We start from the raw sequence: 17233 nt of genomic DNA on the forward strand, positions 1-17233 counted from the left end.
TTCCTCATTCCTGCCTGGTGATCCGGCTATTGAATCAGCCTTCCATGCGGTACAGTGTCAAATGCCATGTATCAGTCTGGATGTAGAAAAGAAAAAGAGAACCCACCTAGCCTTCCCTTTTGTCCAGGACAGAGCTCACTCTCTCGTAGACGTTCGTTACACATGACATCCCTACCCTCCTGCAGAACATGATCGGTATGCTTCCTCATCATATTTATTTTCCTGGTGCCTTACAGGCCAAACTCGTCTGATGGGCCTGAAGTTTGCCACCTTCTCCAATCCCTCGGCACTCTCTCTCTCTCTCTCTCTCTCTCTCTCTCTCTCTCTCTCTCTCTCTCTCTCTCTCTCTCTCTCTCTCTCTCTCTCTCTCTCTCTCTCTCTCCAGCGACATCTTGAACACTATTTCACGTGGTTTATCAAGCGTATCTGCACATGCCTTCAGCACACATCATGAAATTTCATCCGGACCACCAGCTTTATGTGGGGACATGACCCTTTCTGTGTTCGGGTAATGTCTCCTCTCTCTCTCTCTCGATATCCCAGTGTTCTCTGTGGCCTGCTTCCTGTTCCATCTTGTTGTTGGGGTTATAGTGTCTTCCGCGTGTGAGTGTGTGTGTGTGTGTGTAAATCCGCCTCGTGCCCTAGAATCTTGTGGCGTGTTTGTTTATAAAGGTTGGGAGGGGGAGGAGGGAGATGGGGGGGGGGAGATAGAGATAGGGAGGAGGGGGGAGGGACCGGTGTGGGGGAGGGGAAATGGATGAAGGGTAACAGGTGTGAGGAGTGGCCAAGTGACTCACCCCACCACACCCACCCGCCACCACACCCACCACAGTTTCTATCTGATTCCATCCTCTCTCTCTCTCTCTCTCTCTCTCTCTCTCTCTCTCTCTCTCTCTCTCTCTCTCTCTCTCTCTCTCACACACACACACACTTCACCTGTGACCCAGAACTATATATCACCTCCAGAGATCAACCTCTGACGAGTCACGCACACACACACACACACACACACATACACACACACACACACACACACACACACACACACACACATGAACATGTGCACAACTAAGTAAGCACATAGCTTCGTTTTCCCACAGTCATGTGTATATCAACCGCTACATTACTGTAACCAGTGTGACAGTATTCATCACACAATGTTCACCATTTAACACATATGTCAGCAAAGCATTACTGCAGGTCAGTAGGTATGTAACTTTACGTCACTTCATGTTCACGTTTAGATACATTCTACGTCATCACAGTATTACTCCAGTTCAAGCCATATGTAAGTTTACATCACATATTGAGTTTAGCCAATATGTAAGTTTACGTCACATATTGATTCAGCCAATATGTAAGTTTACATCACATAATGAGTTCAACCAGTATGTAAGTTTACATCACATAATGAGTTCAACCAGTATGTAAGTTTACATCACATACTGAGTTCAGCCCATATGTAAGTTTACGTCACATATTGAGTTTAGCCCATATATAAGTTTACATCACATATTGAGTTCAACCAATATGTTAATTTATATCACATATTTTTCAACGAAGCACCACTAAATGTATGAAATATAAACCACAAAAAAATTTCCACAGTAAAACTTCCTGCTTTGTGCTGTATACCTCCACTCGTGTCCTTCTCCAAATAGTAAGAAGTACCCAGCCCGACCTTGATCTTAAGCTTATTTTGTGGTCAATTAACGAGTTACTATGATGACGTCACTGTGACGTAAACCCTCAACCGTATGGTTGTCAACAGAGCTGCTGCCTGCATTCGGTAAACCGTTTTCTATTTGTTCATCTATTTACGTAGGCGTTACTGAGGTAGACCCACCAACCCACCCACCTTGCCTCCCATCCATCATCCTAGGCCTAACTATGTCTTCTGGTATCTTTAAGATAATCTGGAGTGAGGTCTCTCTCTCTCTCTCTCTCTCTCTCTCTCTCTCTCTCTCTCTCTCTCTCTCTCTCTCTCTCTCTCTCTCCTGTCCACTCTCCCGCCAGCCCTCCCTCCCTCCTCCTCCTCCTCCTCCTCTCGCCTTACTATATAAAGGACTCCGTTAAAGAGACGCGCGTCATAGGCCCGTACATCACAGGCCCCAGGAAGTCTTTCCGCCTCTCTGAATTGAATTCCACCTTCTCTCTCTCTCTCTCTCTCTCTCTCTCTCTCTCTCTCTCTCTCTCTCTCTCTCTCTCTCTCTCTCTCTCTCTCTCTCTCTCTCTCTCATTTTTGTCTTTATTGATTTGAATTTGTCTTTTATTTTTCAAGTTTTTCCATCTGTTGTCATCACAGCTGTGGTGTATAAGGCAGTAAAAAAAACTGGTTTGTCCTAGTTTATGTTGGAGTTAAATGCTCTCGTGTGTGTGTGTGTTTGTGTGTGTGTGTGTGTGTGTGTGTGTGTGTGTATGGGTGTGTGTGTGTGGGTGTGTGTGTGTGTGTGTGTGGGTGTGTGTGTGTGTGTGTGTGGGTGTTCGTCATCTAGGAGCAGGTCGACACCCAGGTCAGAAGGGTCTTTCCTCACCCATTACACCAGGTCAGCTGGTCCTTAGTCTCCAGAATCAACCCGGTCGTCGGCGGGTCCTGCCTCCGCCAACAGATGGCAGCACGAGCGGCGAGGATATTGTTTTGTAAACAAAGAGGCAAGAGAGACCCCGTTTTCTCTGAGTCCTGGCCTGAGCATGCCACTTGAAAAGGGATTTACAGCTACGTTTTCTATACAGTTCTGTAAATCCGTTATTTACCGAACAAAGATGTGTTCAGGATATAAAGCTTTTCTTTTGTACATTAGAGACCGTAATTTGTTCGAGTCTTTACAGCTTCTGGTCCTTGACAAATGTGTCCGCAGTACACCACACACACACCCACACACACACACACACCCACACACACACACACACACACACACACACACACACACACACACACACACACACACACACTTCTCTCGTCCGACCAGGCCACTGCTAACATGGGCAGCAAGCAGAGGGAGGACTCCTGAAAGCATAAGAGAGTGTTGGACCCGTATATACTGCGAGGCCAAATTTAGGACAAGCACAACACTTGCTCTTTAAGAAACATATGTGTGTGTTGGCTGGCTCCATTCATCCCCCCAACTCCCACAACCTCCCCAGGCGCTTGCCTGATGGTCCTACTGGGAAGGAACACACCCTCCCTCCTCCATCTCTGTCCCTCCCTCATTCTCCCCGACACACACACACACACACACACACATACAAACCTTCCCCCTACCTAACCTCCTTCACTCGTGGGTCGAGGTGCTTGACCTTTTGTGGTCTGTGAGCGTGTTTGTCGCCGCAAGCAAGGGAAAACTTATGTGTGTGTGTGTGTCTGGAGAGAGAGAGAGAGAGAGAGAGAGAGAGAGAGAGAGAGAGAGAGAGAGAGAGAGAGAGAGACTTCAGGGTTCGTGTATACACATACATACAGACAGGCAGGTGCTCGGGGGTTAAAGGAGAATGTGGGGGTTAAAGGAAGGTGTGCTAATGATGATGATGATGATGATGATGTGCGGCAAGAGCGTTTCATGGATATGTGCAAAGAGCGAGCAGTTGGACCACACACACACACACACACCCACACCCACCCACACACACACACACACACACACACACACACACACACACACACACACACACACACACACAATACAGTGACACAAACCCAGTGGATGATCACCACTGATGGGCATCCACCTCGACGCACTGGATGTGAAGTAGATGCGCTTCTCCTCCTCCTCCTCCTCCTCCTCCTCCTCCTCCTCCTCCTCCTGACTGCACCACCAGTTGAAGTGGGTAATCCCAGGTCATCACATGAGCCCAGCATGTGGCACGCCAACACATATGTTGACCTTTAAACCTGACCCTAATTGCCCACCAGACGTGAGGCTCCTCATGCCCATCTGCCTCATAACTGGGACATGCAAGACCTCCTGTGGTTTCTGGTGGGGGGGGCGATTTATTTGTTTACACAGTGGGATTCTCTCAGTGTTTTTTCTTTTTTTTTGGGGGGGGGGGGGCGTTCAGCTGACGAATGTGGTTTTTATTAAGTTCAGTGGTTTTTATTGGTTCAGTTGTAGGTTGTCTTTTCACTTCGTTCAGGTGACGGATGTCTGTTCTCTCTCTCTCTCTCTCTCTCTCTCTCTCTCTCTCTCTCTCTCTCTCTCTCTCTCTCTCTCTCTCTCTCTCTCTCTCTCTCTCCTTTTCACAACCAAAGCCGTTATCATCTCTCTCTCTCTCCCTCTCTCTCTCTCTCTCTCTCTCTCTCTCTCTCTCTCTCTCTCTCTCTCTCTCTCTCTCTATCTCTCTCTCTCCCTCTCTCTCTCTCTCTCTCTCTCTCTCTCTCTCTCTCTCTCTCTCTCTCTCTCTCTCTCTCTCTCTCTCTCAGATAACTGTCTTCGCAATTTTTTTCAGTTCTCGTAGATTTATTCCCGCCTCTGCTAGGTCTATACCAGGTGTCATTTGATCACCGATTCTCTATAAGTTTATTCTCCGTAAGTTTATTTTCTATAAGTTTATTCTATATAAGTTTATTCTATATAAGTTTTTTATCTATGCGTTTATTTTCTAAGTTTATTTTTTGTAACTTTATTTTCTATAAGTTTATTCTCTATACGTTTATTCTCTATAAGTTTATTTTCCGTAAGTTTATTCTCTATAAGTTTACTCTCGGTTCATGTTGGGTTTATTTGATCACCTGAATATCACGTTCTCTATTTCCTGATGATTTTGATGGCTCTCTCGTGTTATCTAACTTCCTGTTTTCTAAATTTACTTGTCGTCCCATTTTCTTTTTTCCTTTTTTTTTAAGGATTAAATGAGGTGCCGATTCCCGTAGGTTTACGAGGAATGCTGGTTAACGTGGTTTACCGTAGATGTCTGTGAGTATACTTTATACTTCTTGTTCTTCAGGTTTACTTCAGGTTTACCTTAGACGTTGGTAAGTTAGACCACTTCAGAAGCTTTTCCCCTTTAGTTCAGTTAATATTTCAGTTTCGTTTTCGGGTTTACTTTTGAACACTTGTTCCTTTGGTTTACTTCCGATATCTCTTCCTCCTGGTATACTCCAGACATCACTCCCCCTTAGTATACCTATAAGCCGATCCCCGATAGAGGTTAGTTTACCGTCAGTGCCGGTTGTCATAGCGTAATAGATGTACCAGTTTACCCACTTTATATGTCGATGGTATTAGTTTACCGTCAGTGCCGGTTGTCATAGCGTAATAGATGTACCAGTTTACCCACTTTACATGTCGATGGTATTAGTTTACCGTCAGTGCCGGTTGTCATAGCGTAATAGATGTACCAGTTTACCCACTTTACATGTCGATGGTATTAGTTTACCTCTCGCGGCGGCGTCCTATAGTTTATTACTCGACTGGTTTACATCCAGATTGACGTTGGTCAACGTGAAGGATGCATAACTAGGTTGGCGACGCGCGTGCCTCTAATATGCATATTCATAGGTCTGTCTTAACCCCTTGAGCACGACGGTACGATCCTTGAGCAAGACGGTACGACCCTTGAGCACGACGGTGCGACCCTTGAGCAAGACGGTGCGACCCTTGAGCAAGACGGTACGACCCTTGAGCAAGACGGTGCGACCCTTGAGCAAGACGGTGCGACCCTTGAGCAAGACGGTACGACCCTTGAGCAAGACGGTGCGACCCTTGAGCAAGACGGTGCGACCCTTGAGCACGACGGTGCGACCCTTGAGCAAGACGGTGCGACCCTTGAGCAAGACGGTACGACCCTTGAGCAAGACGGTGCGACCCTTGAGCAAGACGGTGCGACCCTTGAGCAAGACGGTACGACCCTTGAGCAAGACGGTGCGACCCTTGAGCAAGACGGTACGACCCTTGAGCAAGACGGTGCGACCCTTGAGCAAGACGGTGCGACCCTTGAGCAAGACGGTACGACCCTTGAGCAAGACGGTGCGACCCTTGAGCAAGACGGTACGACCCTTGAGCAAGACGGTGCGACCCTTGAGCAAGACGGTGCGACCCTTGAGCAAGACGGTACGACCCTTGAGCAAGACGGTACGACCCTTGAGCACGACGGTGCGACCCTTGAGCACGACGGTGACACCCTTGAGAACGACGGTACGATTCGTGGGTACGTTGGCCTGGCTTTTGACCCGATTCTTAAAAGGTCGTGTGAAAAAGGCCGGGCCATTTTATACCCATGGGTCGTATCGTTGTGTTCCCGGGGTCGTAGTGTCGTGTTCCAGGGGTCAAGAGCTCCCAAGACACTTACCACACTGCCCACCTCTCACCACAAGGGCCTGAGGTGGAGACGTTGGCGGAAATCTGTTTCCCAGGATGGTTGCAGACCTCAGCTACACATTCATTGTTAGGTGTTTCCATATTCTTCTTATTTCTAGGTGAAACTGAATCTTAGCGAGTTGTGTGTGTGTGTGTGTGTGTGTGTGTGTGTGTGTGTGTGTGTGTGTGTGTGTGTGTAAGGGGGAGGAGAAGGGGAGGGGGAATGTAATGAAGTGGGGTTAGACATCAGTTGTTCGTGATGAAGTACTTGGTCCCCATCTATGGCACGTTATTTATGTTCGTGAGTGTGTAATTCCTTGGTTATGATTACTGTTTGTGTGTTGTGGGGAGAGAGTTTTCTACTCGTGTTGCCCCGTCTCTTGACCTTCTATAGAAGTACACACACACACACACACACACACAGCACAGCACTGAGGGAGGCTCCAGTCATCCATCGATGTACACAATGAACAGTGATCAGCTTAACTTAGTGAATCTCCTTAGTAAAAAGATACAGCACTAACGCATACATACCAACCCCTAGTCTGCCGAGGGTATGTGAATAAGGCGCCAAAAATGCGGTTCCATATAATCACTCATGTCATTATAAAGGAAAATACAACATACTCCTGTACACGCTTCAGTCTTCTCCTCCATCTCTAACCGTCCCTTCCCCTTTGCCACTTCTTATTCTTCTTCTAACCACCCAAATGACAAACAAACAAACAAACAAGCAGACAGAGATATGTCTTTTTAGTCTTCTCTGCTGTTTCGTGTCTGCTGCTCAGTCACGTCTGCTTGTGTGTGTCTGCCGTTGAGCCTTCTGTGTTGCTCTGTCTGTTACTCAGTCTTCCCTTCTCCTCTCTGTCTCGGTCCATCTTAACGCCGGCCGTTCCTGCATTTCACCTGATGGCTTCTCATTCACGTCCACCACGCGAGACGGATCTGTTGTTTTATCTGGTCTGCGGGAAATAGAGTCCCTATATCAGGGGCAATGGCGGACCTAACATCAGTGTCACTGGAGCCCGTCGATCCACGACACTGGGGCCCGTATATCAGGGGAACTGGGGCCCGTCAGGGACACTGGGGCCCGTATATCAGGGACATTGGGTCCCGTATATCAGGGGCACTGGGTTCTGTATATCAAAGGCAACCTGACTCTTTTATACATAGCGATACAAACATTAGCAGATCATTGGGGTCCTTTTGAGGTTGCTTGTGATGGTAGTGGAGGAGATCAGAAACAGAAGAGAAAAATGTGGAAACTTATATTTACGGAGGTGCCAATGAAATGGGTTTAGGACCTAAGGCTGATTACTAATCAGGTTTGACTGGTAAATCGTTCCATACGTCCATAATTCTATCGAGAAAAAAGTACTTCGTCTCACATTCGAAGTCTTGTCTCCATTATTGGTGGTTAGATCAGACTGATCTCTCCCTAATTAGCTGCTCAGATCAAGATTTCCAAAGCCTTTATAATATTGAAGACTCGTATCAGGTAACGTTTGAACCAAGCCGTCTTCCCCCCCGCCCTTTTTTTTTTTTTATTTTCTTTCTGAGGCAAAAGCATTACTACGTAGGTCTTCTAAACCGTTCGCATAGGATTTGTTTCTCAGTCCGGGGATGATCTTGGTAGGTCGTCGCTGTACTCTCCCCAGTCTGTCTTATGTCTTTTTTACTGGAGTCGGGTGACCAGAAACTGAACATAGTGTTCAAGTTGAGGACGTATCCATTGTGTTGTAAAAAGAGGGACATTTAGTGTCGGTCTTGTGTTCGAGCGCCCCGCCTATGAAGCCTAGAATTTTAGTCCTCCTGTCTTTTCTGCTTCTTCGCACTGCCTTACTTAACTTTGCGGGTCATCTGGGATTATCTTTACACCTTCGTAACTCTTCTTCCTCATTTGAGTTGTGTAGAGTCGACAGATTCCATACTGTAGTTTGTCGTCTTGTGTATTTTCCCTGTCGAGTGTGCGAAGGAAGACGTATCCCAGCAGCCATAAGCCTCTTCTCTCCTCTGTGTCCTGCTTAGGATGGAACCCTGTGTCGTCCAGCGCACGTGAGCAGGTGTGTGTAGGTGGGAACGTAGCCGCCGTGCCGACTCCTTTGTGTCCAGTTGTGTCTTGTAAGCGCTCGTGCACATCATCAGGGCAGTTAATGGATTGTAACTCGTACGATCTTTAAAGTCTGCTTTCTCTCTCCTCGTCACCCTCTATCCTGCTGTTGGAGATGTCTTGAGTGACATGAAGGAAATCATAGCTATTTCGTTTTATGTATGTTTTTCTTGTAGTCATCTATGTCATACGTTGCCCTCAAGGTGTTCTTGATGGAAGCACAATTTTTCAAGATCGGACAAAGCTGGTAAATGTGACACATGTTCACAGGGCATGTTGTCAACCCTTTTGTCGCCAGTATATATCAACGTATCGTTAAGATTATAAATAATGATGTAGAAAGAATAGCACAAGATTACGTAACAAAATTATGCATCGTTGATGATTCATGCAACGTCTGGAGGCAGTAAAGACGACGATGCTTTTGTTCACTGATCTATGAGATGATGTAGATGATCTGTTATCATATGGGTATGTAAATTACGACGTATCTCCGTTCGCTTTACTAACATAAGTTTGTGGTATTACGATCGAGCGGTCTGGTTATGCCTAAGTGGCTGAAACACACACACGCACATACACACACACACACACACACACACACACACACACACACACACACACACACACACACACACACACACACACACACACATACACACACACACACACACACACACACACACACTATATTAAGAGTGGAACATATGTTTCGAAAGTTGAGATTCAGAGCTTTCAGCTGGTACCAGTTTTGTTACATAAAAACAGGTTTTATTACCTAAAGTGGCGACCAGATTGAACCTCAGGACCCCAACTTGTCCAAGAAAAATCTTCGCAGTCGGCCCCGTCCAAGGGCAGATGTATAAATAAGTGCGCGACATTGAGGGTGATGGCCAATCTATTTGGGAAAAGTTGGATTTGGAGAGTCTTTTTGGTATATATATATATATATATATATATATATATATATATATATATATATATATATATATATATATATATGCAGATAAGTCTCAAAACAACACCTGTTTCAGGAAAAGGCTGGTAACGCCAAGGAAAATGACATGAAACACGAAGACCCGAGCACTCTCGTGCTAATTCACATCTTCAGGTTTTACAGACATATGTACATGACACGTAAGACGCATGACCTCATCGGGTGAGGGTCAAGCGTAAAGGTCAGGTAAGAAATGTGATCGCTAAAGGCAAAGGTCGGGTGACTAAAGGCAAGGGTTAGGGGTGACTAAAAACAAAGGTCGGGTGACCAGAAGCAAGGGTCGGGTGAGCAAAGGCAAGGGTCAGGTGACCAAAGGTCGGGTGACCAGAAGCAAGGGTTGGGTGAGCAAAGGCAAGGGTCGGGTGAGCAAAGGCAAGGGTCGGGTGAGTAAAGGCAAGGGTCGGGTGACCAAAGGCAAGGGTCGAGTGAGCAAAGGCAAGGGTCGGGTGAGCAAAGGCAAGGGTTGGGTGAGTAAAGGCAAGGGTTGGGTGAGCAAAGGCAAGGGTCGGGTGAGCAAAGGCAAGGGTCGAGTGAGCAAAGGCAAGGGTTGGGTGACCAAAGGCAAGGGTCGGGTGAGCAAAGGCAAGGGTTGGGTGAGTAAAGGCAAGGGTCGGGTGACCAAAGGCAAGGGTCGGGTGACCAAAGGCAAGGGTCGAGTGAGCAAAGGCAAGGGTCGGGTGAGCAAAGGCAAGGGTTGGGTGAGCAAAGGCATATGTGAGGTGACCGAATGCAAGTGTCAAGTCATCGACTCGCTCATAGACGTGTACTTTTTGACAGATCTGATGATGATGAAAGAACCTGGCTTTACCTTACGTGGACTGATGTTGAGATCATTATGAATGTTGTGCTTAATAATGCTAGATTCTGTGATATTAATGTCCTGAATATCTTCTATCTATCAGGTCTTGGCTCGACTGAGAAGGACATTCATCCGAACGCCACGTCACACACGTGAGTACAAATCTACTATATTGTCAGATATATATATATATATATGATGTTTCCGAAAAAGAAAATCATCCACATCTCGTGGAAGAGAGGAAAGAGTAATTATTTTTTTCGTTTTTCGAAAAGTTCTGCCACGGGGGAGTATGGGAGGGGGATTGGGGGGGGGTTATGTAGTCAATGTATTAGGGTAAAAGATAATTGTTGTCAGATCATTACCATGCCTTAGAGTGGACCAAAAAAGGCTTCGGCCAGTGGAAAGAACCATTGTGAGTGAAGAACCATTTCAGAGCCATTCAATCTTGTTTCCTTTGACGGGTCTTGTGGTGTGGTGACCAAGTCCGTATGTACGTACGTACGTCCGTACGTCAGGACTTCGTCATGTGACCTGCATTCCTTCCTTCGTTGACGTTGATAACATGACCTTTGATGATACAGTCTTCCCAGCAGTGATCATTTTTATCTTTCTCTCCTAAATATATAAATACATATTCTCCAGACACCGCCACTGCGCTGCAAATACTTCTATGTGAAATATATTTTCCCCGTGATGATAAGACATGTTATAAGCTCCAGGGAGGAGGGAAGAAAGGTTGTCTTCGAGGTGACTTCACTCCACCTTGGTTCCCTATCGTCATCTGGAACTCCACTCCCATCTGCTCCTCTGGCAATCCAATGACATTAAGTCTTCAGCTGGACAAGGCCGCTTGTTCTCACTCGCGTGGCGGTGTAGACAGGTCTTGTACGGTGAGCGGGTAAAGAGCTTCGAGGCTCGCTGATTGTACGCTTAATTTTGAGTCTCGAGGTGGGGGGAATAACGCTCCCATTCCCTCCTCCAGACGAAGAAGAGACGAGGACCTTCCATAGGTCACGATCAACGATGATTCTCTCTCTCTCTCTCTCTCTCTCTCTCTCTCTCTCTCTCTCTCTCTCTCTCTCTCTCTCTCTCTCTCTCTCTCTCTCTCCCCGGGCGTTATTTACTTCGTCGTCCGGTGCTCTTGTTGGGAAGGACACGTCGCGGGATCTGTTGACTGGGTTACACGCCAGACCACGTGGTTGGGATCACGGTCTGGGACCCGCAGACTTTGGACATGCTAGGGTCCTATCGACCGGGACACCCTCTTGGACCGACGTAATGACAAAATCCATAGAAAACTATGACACGCATATCAGTTCAAAACCTCTCCAGTTTGATTTCTTTTTCTTTCCTTTCGTTCTCCCATCTTCTGTTGAGCCAGGGTTGTTCGGTCCTCGCGTGTTTTCTGAATGGAGGAGGGACAGGGGGTTGAGGGAGGGAAAGAGTCAAGGAAGAGAGAAGGAGAGAGTGAGTGAGTGTGGGAGGGAGAGGGGTATCGTATCGTATATCGTAACGTTTTGCTTGACACGTCCAATTTCCCCTCCACCACATATCTCTCAGAACACTGTAAAGCACCAGACAGCGTCACCAGCTTCACTAGAACTTCAATATTTTGTTTCTCGAGTAACCAAGTTGCTAGCAGTGATGATACATAACATCCAGGAACCACAGTCAGTCCAGGAAAGTATGTAACGTATTAGACTCTAAGGGGCTACAAAGCCAATGGTACAAGAGGACTTTAGGCGTTCGCTACCAACATTCTCGATCCACACACATTTTTCTCGCGTCAACGGAATTGCATATAACGTGGCAGAGGTCCCTGGGTAGACTTTGATCATGGTAGAATTGCTCAGACCCCAATATATATATATATATATATATATATATATATATATATATATATATATATATATATATATATATATATATATATATATTCCTAAGAGTCCACGGGGAAAATGAAACACGATAAGTTCCCAAGTGCACTTCCGTGTAATAATCACATCATATATATATATGAACTTCATGTCTCGTATGTCCCGACAAAATCATACAAGGGTTTTCATACGTCCTGTGTACTGTCAGATTTCAGGTCTCCTGTAGTCACATCTTTTTCATCATCTTTTAACATTTACAGTCGACACAGAGAACGCTCTTTACTCCAATTACTCACTTTTGATATTATTTTCTTACTGTGATGGATGTACACCTAGATCGTCAATATGGACCCAAGATATATCGTACATGTATTTAGGCTCAACTTTTCATGTTATTTTAGAATCACTTGTCTTTCATTCATGCTGAGTTCCTTTTGTAAATGTGTTCACATGGTGATGGTAGAGGGAGTAGGACTGCTAATCACTAGATTCGTGGTGTAGTAACATTAGAATGACACAGTGCAGTACAGTGTCTTTTCATAGCCTTCAATCGACCACAAGTCGACTGGGTCCCAGAACCTCTGAGACGCCGTACGGGGCTGATTGAACACAGTCTTGGGTAAATGGATCAAAATCCTTGAGAGAGAGAGAGAGAGAGAGAGAGAGAGAGAGAGAGAGAGAGAGAGAGAGAGAGAGAGAGAGAGAGAGAGATGCTGGAAGCACAATGGTAAATTGTACCTGAGGAAGGGCCCACCTCACTGAGCGAGTGCCTTCACCTGCTCTTGCGTTCTGCCTCTCTCCCTCTCTCTCTCTCTCTCTCTCTCTCTCTCTCTCTCTCTCTCTCTCTCTCTCTCTCACTTTCTGTTAACGCATTCTATGGCCCTCCACGTCTTCCACAGACGACCAAACTATATATCATTCCAAAACGACGGCCCAAGTCTCACAGCGTCCAGATCCTCTCCATGTGTACTAAAAAGCCACTGGCAGCGCCCAGGAGAAAGTACGTTCGCCCGACGTGCATTCTGCTCCTGTTACCAAAAACCACATCAGCCTCATTACCGCATAGCCCCTGTGGCTGCTCCCATCAGCGGCGGCGGCTCAGTGCGACGGACCCCAACCTCACATTGCCCCACCCCGACATGTCACTCTCTCATCTCACGTCTTGCGTCCTCTCCATTAAGAAAATTAAACAACCACGGTGACATAACCCCCCCGCCCTCACGTACTCCCACATTCATACCACATTCCTCACGCATACCCTCCTTTACATTCACAGCCAACACCACCACCATTGTCAGAAGTTTGGGCGGTCCTCAACCCCACACCTCCTTCCATGCGCATGAGGACGAGCCAAATCTTCGTTGAGGTCTTATTTCTCGTCTCTTTTGTAGGTTCGCTTCGCCTCTTCCTTATTTCCAGCAGTCTGTCTCACTTGTCCTCACAAAATTCCTTCTGGTCAAGAGAAGATAATTCTGCATCTTCCTCTATTACAGTGTCGAATGGAGCCTGTACAGGTCTGTCGCCGTTTGAATGCCCTTCGTGTGACCGTTCGTTCGTTAAGATTCCTGCGTGATCGGTCGTAAGCTTACCCACAGACCTTACCCGCCACGCTCATATGACCGATTGTTCAGTATCTCCTCCGTTCTGTTCCCCCTCCCAGTCCACCTACATGCAGCCAAGGGGGGAGTGCTTGCCACACCACCCCTCAGCTGTCTGGCTCAAGACCCTCGCTCTTGCATCTCGCCGGCAGCCATATCTGTATGTTCCTTAGCTTCACCCGAAAGTGTTGACCATACTCACCACCTGACTCACCACGTTGCATTCATCTGTTGCATTTTTCATTTACCGTTGGCGTAACTTGATGCCTTAATGTCTTCCAATGCCTCCGTACCCGGTACCCTCCCCGACTCAGGGAATATGGAAGTAGCAACCCTTCTGGCTTCATCTCATCTCTCGTAAGATGCTCTCCTCCCCTCTCATGTTCACATGTTGACATAGCTAATAAGATATAGAACACACACACACACACACACACACACACACACACACACACACACACACACACACAGCATTTTTTTTTTATATTTGCCATTCCTTGCGTTAGCGAGGTAGCGTCAAGAACAGAGGACTGAGCCTTAGAGAGAGAGAGAAAAAAAAAAATCCTCACTTAGCCCCTCCTCTGTTCCTTCTTTTGGAAAACAGTTGGGGAGGATTTCCAGCCTCCCCGCTCCCACCACCCTTTTTAGTCGCCTTGTACGACACGCAGGGAATACGTGGGCAGTATCCTTTCTCCCCTATCCCAGGGATACCTATCTATCGCTCTATCCATAGATACATAGATAGACAGATAGGTATATATATATATATATATATATATATATATATATATATATATATATATATATATATATATATATATATATCCAAATTTTCCTTCATCATATATTGTTTGTTCTTAATTATATGCACTATTGAATTTAATGTATGTATGCGCCGACATTAAGTTCCATTCCAAGCTTTTTCATGCCTGCCCTCGACTCTAATTAGAATTAAGGATATGCACGTTAATTAGGTTCTTCAATTTTTCTTATTATTTTTAATTAGATCGCTTTTTAGAATAGGAATTAACCGAGGCTGACTCTCTTGGGTCATTTCCAAGTCTTTTGTGCAGTAGTAGAAGTAGTAGTAGTAGAAGTGGTAGTAGTAGTAGTAGTAGTGGTAGTAGTAGAAGTGGTAGTAGTAGCTGTAGAAGCAGCTGTTCAACAGGCAGCAAGAATACCAGCTGCACCACCATCAGTGCCGCCACGCTGGCCAACACACACACACACACACACACACACACACACCTTATCGTCACAACCACAGACAGCAACACTTATCACCATCACCACAACTGACAACCCAGCTGGCCACCACAACCACTACCATCCTTCACCACCACCACCAGAGCCACAGTCACCATCACTATACGTACCTACCTACCACCACTACTACCACTACTACTACTAACCCCCCACGCCACCACAACCTCTCACTTGACCTTACATAACCTCCCCCTCACTAGACGCACATCGACCACATTACACAACCCTCTCCCCGCCCATAGCCCCAGGACATCACCCCTCCTCCCTAAAAAACCCAAATTTGCTGCAATGGACTTTCCAGGGGAAATATCTTCCCCCCCCCCCCCACACACACACCCAACCCTCCCCCTTGCCTTCCTTCCCCTCTCTTCCCCTGGGGCGATCTTTACTTTACTCCTGACTCCTGAAAATGTTTCCGTTACTCCTTCACTCTCTCCTTCCTCCTCCTCCTCCCTCCTCCTCCTCCTCCTCCTCCTCCTCCTCCTCCTGCCACGCCACTTGAACGAAGGTAGGGTTGGGGTGGGGGTGGGGGGGAAGAATATTGTTACGAGTGTTTCTGGAAACTCATTTCCCCCTGTTAGTTACGTGGAGGGAAGTGGCGGAGAGAGAGAGAGAGAGAGAGAGAGAGAGAGAGAGAGAGAGAGAGAGAGAGAGAGAGAGAGAGAGAGAGAGACCTACGGCTAAAACGCGAGGCGAAGTTTTCGTTGGGGGAAAAAAAAAAGCGACTGAATCAAGAGGGAGTTAGTAAAAAAAAATATCTGGTTCTTGTGTGTGTGTATGTGTGTGTGTGTGTATGTGTATGTGTGTGTATGTGTATGTGTGTGTGTGTGTGTGTGTGTGTGTGGAGGAGTGGTAGGCGTAATATATGGTAGCCGTGTTAATGAGGGGCGACATAATCAACACGTATAACCAAGCCTGATTAACCAGGGCTCTTAATGAATGCGACGAAAAGGCATTAATCTTGATGGAAATCGAAACAGAAAAAAACCAAAGGAAATATGTATATATATTCACAGGGGCTGGATTGAACTCTGACGTGACGTAACGTAACTCGAAATTCTCAAATGAATTCAGATACCTACGATGTGATCACACACACACACACACACACACACACACGCGCGCGCGCGCGCACCTTCTCTCTCTCTCTCTCTCTCTCTCTCTCTCTCTCTCTCTCTCTCTCTCTCTCGTAACCCAGTGTACACATTACCGCAGACGCTCTACGATACTTAAACGCCGTAATACTCCTGCGTGAGATAAGATAAGATTAGATAAGATGGCCACATTCGAGATTAGTGTCTTATATATATATATATATATATATATATATATATATATATATATATATATATATATATATATATATATATATATATATATCCTCCCTGGGGATAGGGGAGAAAGAATACTTCCCACGTATTCCCTGCGTGTCGTAGAAGGCGACTAAAAGGGGAGGGAGCGGGGGGCTGGAAATCCTCCCCTCGTTTTTTTTTTTTTTTTTTTTTTTAACTTTCCAAGAGAAGGAACAGAGAAGGGGGCCAGGTGAGGATAGTCCCTCAGAGGCCCAGTCCTCTGTTCTTAGCGCTACTTTGCTAATGCGGGAAATGGCGAATAGTTTGAAAGAAAAGAAAGATATATATATATATATATATATATATATATATATATATATATATATATATATATATATATATATGTGGTATTTCATTTTCTTCTCGTCGTCTCATTTGTTTGTTTGTCTTGTCATGATTTACTGTCGTGTAAAAATGATAAATTCTTCAGTGGGGGCGTGTTTATAGCCGGGCGATGATGACGTAGGGTAAACTGAAGTAGATTTTGGCAGGTATGCCACCTCCTCCCCCCTAGGAACACGGCAAAATACCCCCCTTCCCCCACTTTCCTCCTCCCCTGATCCCCTGACGCCACTTTCCTCCTCCCCTGATCCCCTGACGCCACTTTCCTCCTCCTCTGATTCCCTGACGCCACTTTCCTCCTCCCCTGATCCCCTGACGCCACTTTCCTCCTCCCCTGATCCCCTGACGCCACTTTCCTCCTCCCCTGATCCCCTGACGCCACTTTCCTCCTCCCCTGATCCCCTGACGCCACTTTCCTCCTCCCCTGATCCCCTGACGCCACTATCCTCCTCCCCTGATCCCCTGACGCCACTTTCCTCCTCCCCTGATCCCCTGACGCCACTTTCCTCCTCCCTGACGCCACTTTCCTCCTCCCCTGATCCCCTGACGCCACTTTCCTCCTCCCCTGATCCCCTGACGCCACTTTCCTCCTCCCCTGA

At 46.5% G+C, this 17233-nt stretch overlaps 1 protein-coding gene across 2 annotated transcripts in view; it reads left to right on the forward strand.

Annotated features, from left to right (window-relative positions):
• Positions 1 to 17233, forward strand: part of LOC139766676 (uncharacterized) — a 542423-nt gene that overhangs the window by 180907 nt on the left and 344283 nt on the right. For both annotated transcript variants that reach the window (XM_071695584.1, XM_071695583.1), the window contains exon 3: positions 10300 to 10348. The gene's annotated coding sequence lies outside the window, so the exon portion shown is untranslated. The remainder of the gene's footprint in view (positions 1 to 10299; positions 10349 to 17233) is intronic.

The sequence above is a fragment of the Panulirus ornatus genome, chromosome 58 (genome assembly GCF_036320965.1).
Source record: "Panulirus ornatus isolate Po-2019 chromosome 58, ASM3632096v1, whole genome shotgun sequence".
Lineage (NCBI taxonomy): Eukaryota > Metazoa > Arthropoda > Malacostraca > Decapoda > Palinuridae > Panulirus > Panulirus ornatus.